General features: G+C 49.1%; 1 long non-coding RNA gene across 1 annotated transcript; it reads right to left on the bottom strand.

Moving 5' to 3' along the window:
- Nucleotides 1-777: 777 nt before the first annotated feature.
- On the bottom strand, nt 778-11,883 carry LOC137228546 (uncharacterized). The gene is made up of 3 exons (XR_010945300.1): nt 11,676-11,883; nt 11,478-11,566; nt 778-835 (listed from the first exon to the last, which is right to left on the bottom strand). It is a non-coding gene; the product is annotated as an uncharacterized lncRNA (long non-coding RNA).
- Between the last annotated feature and the right edge of the window lie 681 nt (nt 11,884-12,564).

The following is a 12,564-nucleotide window of genomic DNA, read 5'->3' as shown; positions in this document are numbered from 1 at the left end:
ATTGCACGTATAAAGAAATGGAGGCCCCAAGAGGACAGTCTGATTCCCTGAGTTAGTAAGTAACAGGGCCCAGATTGAAATATGGATTTGTCTGACTCCAAAAGTTACACCCTAATCACTGGTACAGGGATACGACCCCGGAGTGAAGGTGGCCATGGCACTGGGGGTGGTCCAGGGGTTCGCCACGAAACAGTCAGTGACGCCTGTGGCTTTCTCTGCACAGGATTGACCTGTAGCATGGTCTGGGAAACAGGAAATGGTAACAGCCACACCCAGACTTTTGTGTTCATTCCACCTGCAATTCTTCCTTTGAGCCCTTGTGACCTGAGGGTATCTGAGGCCACCTCCTCAGGTCCGTGTCTGGGCAGGGGGCTGACGCTCCCTTCAGAAGTTGAGAATATAGGGAAAGAAATAGGACGATAGAAAACACTTGTGCAAAAAGAAAAAAAACAGAAAAAACCACTTGTGCAAAAACATTTAAAATCTGGAAAGGGGAGTGTATGACAAAGCCATTTGTCTACATAACATATTTCCCTTAATTTTGCTCATAATGGATGGTTCCTCTACATTCACTAGTACAGGGATGAGATACCGATTTTAAGCAGACCCACGCGGTTGTGACCACATTCATAACTGTCTCATTTGTGCATCTCAGCACACCCATTGAGTTTGATGAAGTGGAAAAATTAGGAGCTCAGAGGCTCATTCAGCTCTATGAGTGTGTGCAAAAACAATTAATGCACATCTCAATAACAGTGCTAAGGAAGCGTTCTTACCTAATATCCGATTCAAGACGACCAGCAGGACCGACCCAGTGCTTCGTCTGAAGAGACATCTGAAATACATCAAGGAAATAAATTAACTGTCAAAAACTTCATTTATTCTACCGAGATTATGAAATGCAGCCAGAGGATTCATCTGCAAGATGGCTGCCGGAGCTCTGCGGTTAATACCCCCCGTGGAAGGTCTCCAAGCAGCTGACGTGAGGAAGGGAAGGATGAGTGGGATGAGGCAAATACAGCCTGACGAGAGCTCAAAGAGGCAAGTGATTTGGGAGCAGCGAACTAGGGCAAGTTACGGCCAGGGTCGAATTAGCAGCAAAACCAATGTGGTTATGGTAAATTCCTTTATTCAGTTTTTATTGCGGAAGTGTCGTACTCTGTCCAGCTTTTTCAAAGTTGTCAACTCTCTCCCTCTCTTTTTTCCCAAGATTATTAGTTTGTGGGTGATGTGTCAGGGGACGTTAGGGAGGGGCAAAGGTTCTAAGTGAACGGTCCTCTTTTTCAAACCCTGGAATTTTATACTGCAGTTGCTCAGGGATAAAAACACAGGCCAACTGGATTCCAGTAGAAGACGGAATGAGCCTCATGTGATAAGCCCGTGAAGACTGGGCTCCATGAGGAAAAAATGGGTGGCGTTAAAAACGGTTTTGCTTTTGGACTGTGTACATATCTTGTAGTCTATGAGCAGCAACCCCTCCCTCCAGTCTCCCAGAGAAAGAGATTTGTCTTCTCGAGAATGTTCGAGACGAGGACCCTTGTTCCTTCTTCCAATGCCCCAAATCATGGAGCATGCCTTAGGTGAGTAGCAAACGCTTTACACTTGCCAGTGCTGAGTTGTTCTTCTCCCTAATCCACTTAGCAGCCCTGTGAAGATATAGCATCCCCCTTCTGCAGACAAGGAAACCCCAGCGCAGTGGCAGCTTACCCAGCATCACCCAACTGGCAGTAGTAGAGCCGTGGCTTACATAGCAGAGCCGTTAAAAAGAATAACTAACGTATCAGAATGGCCTTTCTGAATGAAATTCAAATGTCTTTACGAAAGGAGAATGGTCCTGATGTATAATTAATCCTGAAGACTAATAATTATGGCGGGCCTACTGTATAGCACAGGGAACTATATTTGATATCCTGGGATAAACCAATATATGTATATGTATGTGTATATATATATATATATATATATAAATGAGTCACTTTGCTGTACAGCAGAAATGAAGACAACATTATAAATCAACTATACTTCAATAAAAAAAAATTTAAAAATATAAATTAAATGTGTTGGATGGTTAAGCAAAAAAAAAAAATTATGAATAGTCTGTAGAGAAAAATAAACCCGAGGAGAGTAATTTAAAAAAGCTTCTGGAGGGGAGGGATAGATTGGGAGCTTGGGATTGACGTGTACACACGGCTACATTTAAAATGGAGAACCAGGGCTTCCCTGGTGGCGCAGTGGTTGGGAGTCCGCCTGCCGATGCAGGGGACGTGGGTTCGTGCCCCGGTCCGGGAAGATCCCACATGCCGCGGAGCAGCTGGGCCCGTGAGCCGTGGCCGCTGAGCCTGCGCGTCCGGAGCCTGTGCTCCGCAACGGGAGGGGCCACAGCAGTGAGAGGTCCGCGTACCGAAAAAAAAAACAACCATAAAATAGATAACCAACAAGGACCTACTGTATAGCATAGGGAGCTCTGCTCAATATTCTGTAATAACCTAAATGGGAAAAGACTTTGAAAAAGAATAGGTCCATGTATATGTATAACTGAATCACTTTGCTGGACACCTGAAACTAACACAACATGGTTAGTCAACTCTACTCCAATAAAAAAAAAAAAAAAGACACTTCTGGAAAATGTAAGGAAAGCAGCACGTATATATATATGCATATAGGACAAAGATGGAGGGGGAGAAAATACTTCAGAATGAGATAATGTTTTTCAAACATTGACTAGAAATAGGCAAGGGGTCCGGGGAGAAGACGTGAAAATTGAGACATGAGGAAGGAGATTGGGATGAGAGCTGGAGGGAGCGGGTGGGCCACTGCTCCACCCGACTGACTTTCTTCCTCTGCAGCTTCCCCCTCTCAGGCTCAGCTAGGGCCCTGAAGACAGACATTCCCCAAACCGTTCCTGTGGTAGCTCGGGTTTGACTAGGGGCAGGGAGTGCCAGAAATCTTGCAAGGAAGCTGATTCTTTTGACATTTCCTGCCCTGAAGATTCAAGGGGCTCAGGCGAACCTCTCAACCTGATGAAGCTCGGTGAACCTCACCAAGGTCACCGGATCCAGGGAGAGCCCCACGGGCTGACAGCAGCTCTCACCAGCAGCAAGGATTTATGTGCCCCATTTCAAAGGACATGCATTTTAGGGATTTCTTGCTGTGTGAGAAACCATTGGGGCAAAATGGAGTAGAAGAAAAGTACACCTGATTGTAATTAATGCTGACAGTAATCTCCAGCTTTCATTCTGAAAACAGCCAGATGGGAAAGTTGGAACTGTGAATAATAGAAAACGTTGCCATCCACGGTTCCTGGAGTCGTAACTCTTTAAAGACTGTTTGGATTCCAGATCTCTCCAGACTGGCCCAAGCCAGATGCTCGCTCAGACTCCTAGGAAAAGAATTAGAGAGAGAGGAAAGCTATGCTCTCAGACCCCCAGCCCTGATGAGAACTCGACGTGTGGGAGCCCTGGAGCTGGGGGCAAAGAGGGGAAGTTAAGGACATAGCCAGAAAATGTGGGGTCAGACTGCGGCATGGAAACATCTTAACTAATAGCCTTGTGGTACAGGCCCCGGCAAGGGAGGAGCCCATGAAGCGCGTGGGGTCCTGGGCCAAATGAGGTTTAAGAAGAGCACTGGCAAAGGATGTGCTTCTCCAAGGGCCTGGCCAAAGGCGGCCTAGTGGAGGTCAGGGTGGGGTGTATGCCTGGGGGTAGGGGAAGGAGAGGGGACAGGGCTGTTCTAGGCTGGGGACGAAGGCCAGAAGGAAGCTGACAGGAAGACAGCTTCTCAGGGAGCTGTGTCTAGCCCAGGAGAAGGAGGAATAATACCCTGAGGTCATCTCCCATCCCTCCTCAACTGGCCAGACAGACCTCCAGAGCCACTGGAGCCATGGACCCTGCCTGACTGAGCCCCAGTGGTTAGGTGCGGCCTGGTACAGGAAAGTGAGGACCAGGGCATCAGCATGGCCCGCCCCTTCCCCGTGCTCCCTAAGACCTCAGAGAACAAAGCTGCGTGCTGTGGGAGTCCATGGCCAGAGAACTGGGATTGGAGGTGCAACATCTGGGGCCAAGGCAGCCTTTGATGGCAGGGGGAACGTCCTTGGTAGGAGCAGGTGGCGAGCCTGCCGGAAGGCTCCCTGCTCTGTCCCTTTTGTGTCCTGCTCAAGAGCACCACGGGTGTCAGCGTCCCTGAAGAAACTCAGGGAGGGCGGGGGGGGCTACAGGGACACAGGGAGGGTCTGCAGTCCTCGCAGAGGTTCTGACAGATCAGGCTGGTGGAGGTGAGCAGGCTGGGGGAGGGAGGAAAGGAGCCAGCAGGTGGGAACCCTTTTCTTCTGAAAGAAGCACTTGGGGAGGCATTGGAAGGGGAGAGGTTAAACCGCAGGAAGGAGAGGAGATGAAATGGGGCCTCCGAAGGGGCCCCTGAGCTCCCTCAGAAGTTCTAGCTCACAAGGGGGTGAGCTGGGCTGGGTGCCGCTTGTCCTGCACAGGCGCCACAGCTGGAAAGCACATAAAGGAGGGCTCCTGGCCACGGGCTGTGTGCAGAAGCCAAGCTCACTGGGAAACTGAAACATGAGGGATGCTTTAAGAACAGGCACATGAAAAGATGCTCATCATCGCTAATTATTAGAGAAATGCAAAGCAAAACTACAATGAGGTATCACCTCACACCCGTCAGGATGGCCATCGTTAAAATGTCTACAAATAATAAATGCTGGGGCTTCCCTGGTGGCGCAGTGGTTGGGGGTCCGCCTGCCGATGCAGGGGACACGGGTTCGTGCCCCGGTCCGGGAGGATCCCACATGCCACGGAGCGGCTGGGCCCGTGAGCCATGGCTGCTGAGCCTGCGCGTCCGGAGCCTGTGCTCCGCAGAGGGAGAGGCCACAACAGTGAGAGACACGCGTACCGAAAAAAAAAAAAAAATAATAATAAATGCTGGAGAGTGTATGAAGAAAAGGGAACCCTCCTACTCTGTTGGTGGGAATGTAAGTTGGTGCAGCCACTATGGAGAACAGTATGGATGTTCCTTAAAAAACTAAAAATAGAATTACCATATGACCCAGCAATCCCACTCCTGGGCATATATCCAGAGAAAATTCTAATTCGAAAAGATACATGCACCCCAATATTCATAGCAGCACTATTTACACTAGGCAGACATGGAAGTAACCTAAATGTCCATAGAAAGAGGCATGGATAAAGAAGAAGTGGTATATATAAATATAAATAAATAAATAAATACACACACACACACACACACACACACACACACACACACACACACACACAATGGAATACTACTCAGCCATAAAAAATAAAATAATGTCATCTGCAGTGACGTGGATGGACCTAGAGATTATCATACTCAGTGAATTAAGTCAGAAAGAGAAAGACAAAATACCATATGATATCACTTATACGTGGAATCTAAAATATGACACAAATGGACTTACCTACCAAACAAACAAACTCGTAGGCATAGAAAACAGACTTGTGATTGCCAAGGGGGAGTGGGGTGTGGGAGGGATGGACTGGGAGTTTATGATTAGCAGATGCAAACTAGTGTATATAGGATGGGTAAACAACAAGGTCCTACTGTAGAGCACAGGGAACTATCGTCAATATCCTGTGATAAACCAGAATGGAAAAGAACATAGTTAAGAAAGCATGTCTATATGTGTATAACTGAGTCACTTTGCTGTACAGCAGAAGTTAATACAGCACTGTTAATCAACTGTACATCATTAAAATTGAAAAAGAAAAAAACCACAGGAGTGGAAGCTCTATGACGTCAATGGTTTCTAGCCTGATGCTGGGTGGAGGTGTCAAAATCCTTGCGGAGCGGGTAGGGATTGACCTGGAAAAGCAGAAGGACTGAGGAAAACTATGGATACGGGAAACTATTCCAACAAACACGCCTGACGACCCAGAATATAAAAGGTGGGGTTCTAGCTCCACCAGACGACTAGATTTAAAAAACCCAATATAGGACTTCCCTGGCGGTCCCGTGGTTAAGACTCTGCATTCCCAGTGCAGGGGGCATGGGTTCGATCCCTGGTCGGGGAGCTACGATGATCCTACATGCCGTGCCATGCGGCCAAAAAAAAAAACAAACCCCAAAACCAATATACATTTATTTCATCCCCACAAATACATCCTAATAGTTTTCACTGACAGTTGGGTAAATATGAGAGAAAACATGGGGCGTGAAAAGCTAGGTTTTGGGGTGAAAGGGAGGTGCTTAGACCTGGGATCAAAGGACATGAAGAGTGAAAAGTTCTTAGCAATATTTTAACCTGGTCATTTTCAGACAGAAGAAACTTTTTGTTTGTCCCCCAAATAAAATCTCATGGGGAACTACACATGGAGAATCCCACGTATACCGTGGAGAATCAGAGGGGATCTGATGCTGCGGTCAGGTCCAAGACCCCTTGCCCAGCAGGCTTCCTCCCGGCCGGTGGAGAGGCCGCAAGCGTCCCCTGAAGAATGCGATACCTGGGAGGAGCAGCCTGGGAACCATGAACTACATCAACCCTCCCGTTTCCATTTTGAGAATGAATCTGAAAAGGGAAGAAAGGTAAGTCAGAGGCCAACTTTGACCCGAGCTGGTGAGGATTACGTACGTCCCCGCAGAGCATCTTTCCAGCATCTTGGCCCCCAGCTTGGGAAAGACATGCACCTGTTCCCTCCGCGTGGGTGTTGGGACCCAAAGGAGGAACCGGCACAAACTTGCCTTGCGGGTTGTAGATCATAGTATGGGCACCTCCACGGCCTCTTTCGTCGGAAAACTTCAAGGTTCTTCCTGGGCATCATTGGATTGGAAGCTCTTTTCCCACTGATTTGCAATAAAGAAAACGAGGAAGAGCAGTCTCTTGCCAGTGAACAGGTACTAGCCCAGCAGCAGGAGCGGGGTTGCCTCTAGGATAAGGGTCTCAGCTCCACTCCCTGCAGAGGGAGAGATTCTTTCCGGACGACATGGCTGAGGCTGCCGCGGACAGAGATGGGGGTGAAGAATTAAATCCCCAGTGCTGGAAACTGCTAGGAAGATTTAGCATTTCCACGGTGCCCTCCCCTCCCCTCAAGGTCAGTGCCACCAGGCTCAGGCACAGGGAGAGGGGGGCAAGGGAAACAGGAGAAGGCCTGGGATGTTTAAACAAGTTCACTGAGTTCAGAAAAGGGCCCTGAGGGTATAGGATAACTAAGACCCATAAAGCCACGGTTTTATATAAGGAGCCCTTGGAGACAGCGAGGAAATGGCAGGTCCATTTGACATGAATTGTGGGCCACTTTGAACTTCTTTTAAGAGTCAAAGAGGAGAACATTTGGCAAGATACAGATTGACTGGGGTGACTGGGGTGTCTTCAGGAAGGAAGGCGCATTGGATTTCACGAACTCAGGGAATTCTTTATAGATCCGGCCGGTCTGGCTGACAGAAGGAACAAGCCTTGATGCTGGGAAAAGCCAGCTCCCCAGGCAGCACCTACAGCCCCAATGTGCTGAGTGACCTGTGATGGGAAACAAGGACATGGATTACAGACAGGAAGGATTTTCAAGATGTCTCTACCAGGCACACACTCTTAACCTTTGCCATCAATCAACTCAGAAAGCGGAGACGCAGTGCCCTTCCTCCAGAGCTGCATTTCCCAAAATGTGTCTCCTAGAATCCTGATGGCGTTATGGCCCTTGAGAAGGGTCCCATATTAAAATAAAGTTTGGAAACGCTGCCGGAGTGCTTGGATTCCCCTCTTAAAGATGAACGGAACGTAGTAGCGTATTAAAGGCCCTGAGATGTTCTTTACAAAAGAAACATTTTAAAGGACCTTTAGCCCTATGTTCCCGATACTTCATTGGCCGCAAGTCATTTAACCCTTTTGTGAGCACTTGTACCTCTCATAGAATGGTGATTCTGAAGAAGGTCACTGGCAAGTACTGATAGGAGGTTGATGGCCTGGCCCATGACCCTACTGGTTTGTCCAGGCTGTCAAAAGGGCAGAGGCTGCTGCTTGAGGCATCGGGGACCACGTGGCAGCCCTGAGGCGGGGATAGGGGACACAGGAGCTGGGAGGATCCCTGCTCAGTAGTGCAGGGGAGGGGCCCGTGGCACACAGCCCAGTCGCAGAGGCTGGCTACAGCAAGGACAGCTGACCAATCAATAACATAATGTTTTGAGAGTGGCACAAACTCAGACTTGGTTTGACCACTGGCGAGCACATGGGACACGTTGGGCTGCAGGGGAAGGCGTCAGCCCGTTGCTAGACGTCCTAGGCAGAACTGTCACTGTCTGAATGGGTCATAGTAAGAGTGATGAGCGCTTTTTGGAGCTTTTTTGGTAGCTTTGCTTTCCATGTGCTTGGAAACCCTCTGAAGCACTTCACTATATGCACGGCTCTCACTGCAGTCTTCTCAGAAGAGAGTGCTATAGGTATTAGTAACGTGTCTTAGAGAAGTCGGATAATCTAAGGCTGCACAGATAGGAAACTGATAGGGCTCAAATTTGAAACGAACCATCTGTCTTTAGGGTCTCCCCTTCTATGCCAGGGGTTGGCAAACTACAGCCCTCGGGTCAAGTGCAGATCGCTGCCTGTTTTTGCAATGAGCATTTTACTGGATACAGCCACCCATTTACCTAGTGTCCACAGGGGCTTTGGCACTGGGACAGCAGAGTGACACATTTGTGACAGAGACCATACAGGCCTAAGAGATTGACTCTCTGGCCATTTACAGAAAAGTTTGCTGATTCCTTCTTTGGGCTATTAGACCTCTAGCTGGAGGCTGGGAGCACACAGAGCAAGAACCAACTTCGAGGAGAACAGAAACAGTTCCTCAGGGTCTTAAAGGACAGTGTCGGACTTCCCTGGTGGTGCAGTGGTTAAGAATCCACCTGCCAATGCAGGGGACACGGGTTTGAGCCCTGGTCCGGGAAGATCCCACGTGCCGCGGAGCAACTAAGCCCCTGTGCCACAACTACTGAGCCTGTGCTCTAGAGCCTGTGAGCCACAGCTACTGAACCCATGCACCACAGCTACTGAAGCCTGCACGCCTAGAGCCCGTGCTCCGCAACAAGAGAGGCCACAGCAATGAGAAGCCCGTGCGCCGCAACAAAGAGTAGCCCCCCCTCGCCACAACTAGAGAAAGCCCGCGTGCAGCAACAGAGACCCAACGCAGCCAAAAATAAATACAAATAAAATAAATTTATTTAAAAAAAAAAAAGACAGTGTCTGCTCCAGGGCGAACAGGTGGCATGGTGACGAGGCAGGCCACGTGCTGTGGCGCGGAGCAAGGGGGTCTGTGACTGGGAGCATCTCAAGTGTTTGAGTTTTGCCTGTGTGGCTTTTTTGTTGTTGTTGTTAATTGGCGTAGAGTTGTTTTACAATGTTGTGTTAGTTTGTACTGTACGGCGAAGTGGTGTTCCCCGTGCTATACAGCAGCTTTTCATTAGTTATCTACTTTATACATATTCGTGTATATATGTCAATCCCAATCTCCCAATTCATCCCAAACCACCCTTCCCCCTTTGGTGTCCATACGTTTGTTCTCTACATCTGTGTCTCTATTTCTGACCTGCAAACAGGTTCATCTGTACCATTTTTCCGGGTTCCACATGTAAGCGTTAATGTACGATATTTGTTTTTCTCTTTCTGACTTACTTCACTCTGTATGACAGTCTCTGGGTCCATCCACATCTGTACAAATGACCCAATTTCGTTCCTTTCTGTGGCTGAGTGATCGTACCTGGCACTGCAGGCCGCACAGCCAGGAGATCTCGGATGTATCATAGGAGATCTTGATTCTGAGTCACACCAGAAGGCAGGTATTGGATGCAGATCATTCTTCTGACCCTGTCAGGACTGCTGGGAACTGAAGATGTCCTGGGCCTGTAACTGTTTTCGTAACTGCACCAAATACAGCCTGTGGTTGGGCCTCCGGGCAGCTTTGGCCCCAGGGAGCTGGGAAAGACCAGGCTAAGGCAGGGCAGGGGGTGGGGGCCTGGCACAGGTCCCCCCCGTTTGAGCGACAAGCCCCGAGCTTGTGACCCTGGGGAGCCGGGCTCTTGGCCCATGTGAGGCGTAGACTAATGATGCGGGCCCCTTAGCGCAGCAGGCAGGGCGCTGGGGATTAGCCCCGGGGGTAATGAGCCTTGTACACAGCTAAGTGGATTCTCAGGTTTGAAGTCATTTTGTCCCAGGGACTCTTGGCCCTGGAGACAGTCTGAGAGGCGGTGGCCTGGGAAAGGCTGGGAAAAGAAAGGAAGCCTCTGGTGAGGTGGGTTTGAGTCTCTCCCTCTTTCTCCGGCCCTCGAGGAACAGATCACACTAACCGCCAAAGATTCCACTTCCTAGGTGTCACATGGGACACAGGATTCTGCCTCTGTAACATGGAACTCAGATAACGCTTATAGTGTTGATTCTTGGACCACACTTTGATAAGTCTGGGGCTCAAACTCCAATGTGGGCGGGCAGCAGCCCCCTCTCTCTGGCCCCCTCCCCCCACGCTGGCCTGTCTGGACCTTCATCTCCGTCAGACCTGCCCCTGAGGCACCTGGATGCTGTGACCCCCCCTAGAACCTGGATCATGGGACTCGGGACGTCTGAGACTTTGTGTGTTGTGCATTGTAGCATCCTCTGTCAGCGCCAACAAAACTTCTCAGCTCCAGATCCTGGTTTCACGAAACGCTCTTCCCAGGTGGCTCCAGTCCCCCTACATCCTGTGAAAGACCCACCGATCTGGGCAAGTGCGGTAGGGTCTACCCTTCCCCAAACCTCCTCTTGTCCTCCCACCTGTGGGGCAGTGGGTGAGATCCTAGCCATTTCTAAGCCCCAGTCTACGGAAGATTCTACTGTCATCTACCTACAAACAGATGAGGGGCCAGGTGCTGCCCCTATATTCCCTCCCACTGGGAAGCGTGGGCAGGTCCCGGTGAGCAGCAGCGCTTCTCCCTGGACAGCAGCCGCGTCTGGGCAGGCAGGTGTGGCACCAGGGCTGTAGGGCCAATGTGATATGGCTGGGACATCATCACCTCCCCTATGACCAGTGGGAAGTCTCTCCTTCTGTGGGGCTATTTTGGGAATTCTGGTGGCCCTAGAGCACAGCTGACCCCATGGGCCAAGGTGTCCCCCACTGAGTCCACTCTGGGTCCACTGGGAATGCACTGGCACTGCAGGCTGGTGCAGAAAAGGGTTCTGAGAAGCCCACAGGATGGTACTTTTCTGTTCACCTGTAACCTTTCAGAGAGCTTCCAGGACGTTTCCAATGTTACAAGATTTCCTTCAAAATGCAAATATGCATCACGTCATCGGCCAGAAAGGTCAGACTTGTAATCATGGTCATTTGGGAGGTGGAAATGGAAGGTTATTTATTAATTTGGGATGTACCATGGGTGTTCCATAGCAACACTCACGTGGCGTTTTTCTTTTTAAATACATGACTTTCATTTGCAGCGAATTAAAATCATATAATAATAATGGTTCCCTTCAGGTTGTCTCTTACCTCCTTCCTTGCAATGACCCAGCAGTATCCAGATTCATGGTTTTCCTGGTGACGGTCATGGCAGTTGCCCCTTTGGATGTTGTAGCAGGCTAATCAAAAAATATTTGAGTATTTTAGGATTTCAATTCCTAGTAAGGGACGAATTATGATCAAAATAGTATGAGGCTTGGTCCAGCCAGAGATCTCATATTGATTCACCAGTATCTCAAGGCACCGTTGTTCTTTCCGGTACCTCCAGACTGAATCTTGAGGTACAGATCCCTCAGCTTTCTTCCTCTCCCTCTCTCTCAAGCACGTGTTCTGATGTGAGCACTTGCTTCCAAAGCCAGTGGCCTTGTAGCACGCACTTTCTCAGGCCCAGAGCGCTTTGCCCGTGCCCAGGACTCTGAGTGGCGGTGTAGTCAGGCGGAGGTGTACGCTGGGGCTTGGACACCAGCTAGTGGAGAGAGAATGAATGAGTTACTTTCCCTAATCCTCAGTTTCTTCATTTCAAAAATGGAAAGTTTGGTAAGAACTGAAAATAAAGTGACTTACTTAAAATATACTAAGTCCTTCACCTGGGCCATGTAAATTGGTGAATAAATAACCTAAGGTAATATTTTGGACACTAATATTATGACTATCTACTCAGGCTTTGTATCTGTTTCCACGCTGCCTCTGGTCTGCCGTGACTGCTCCAGGCTTGTACTGATCCTACCGAAGTCAGTGAACAAATTCATTCCTTTAACAAATATTCATTAGATGTCTGTGATAGACAGATCTCTAGGCTAGACACAGAAAATCAGTGATTTTGAGGAAAATAAGACCCTATTCCTGTTGTCAGGGAGTATGGAGGCCGGTGACTTCTCGTTCTCCCAGAATCTCAACAGCCATCCTCCCCCCTGAGTCCAGGTCACTGTGTCCCCTCGTTCTCCCCCAGAGCCACTAGGATGTTCTGGAACTAACAGCACACATGTTGTTCTGTCTCTCATCTGCACACCTGGCTCGACGGTATGCCCAGTAGCTGGCTCTGTTTTGTTTGTATCTGATCTCTATTTAAGAAATGAGGGCAAACATAACAATAGTGAACATCAATGAGCCCTCACCA

This window comes from Pseudorca crassidens, chromosome 8, assembly GCF_039906515.1.
Source record: "Pseudorca crassidens isolate mPseCra1 chromosome 8, mPseCra1.hap1, whole genome shotgun sequence".
NCBI classification, from domain to species: Eukaryota; Metazoa; Chordata; class Mammalia; order Artiodactyla; family Delphinidae; genus Pseudorca; species Pseudorca crassidens.
The sequence above is the reverse complement of the archived record's forward strand: the minus strand, read 5'-3'. Positions and strand labels throughout refer to the sequence as shown.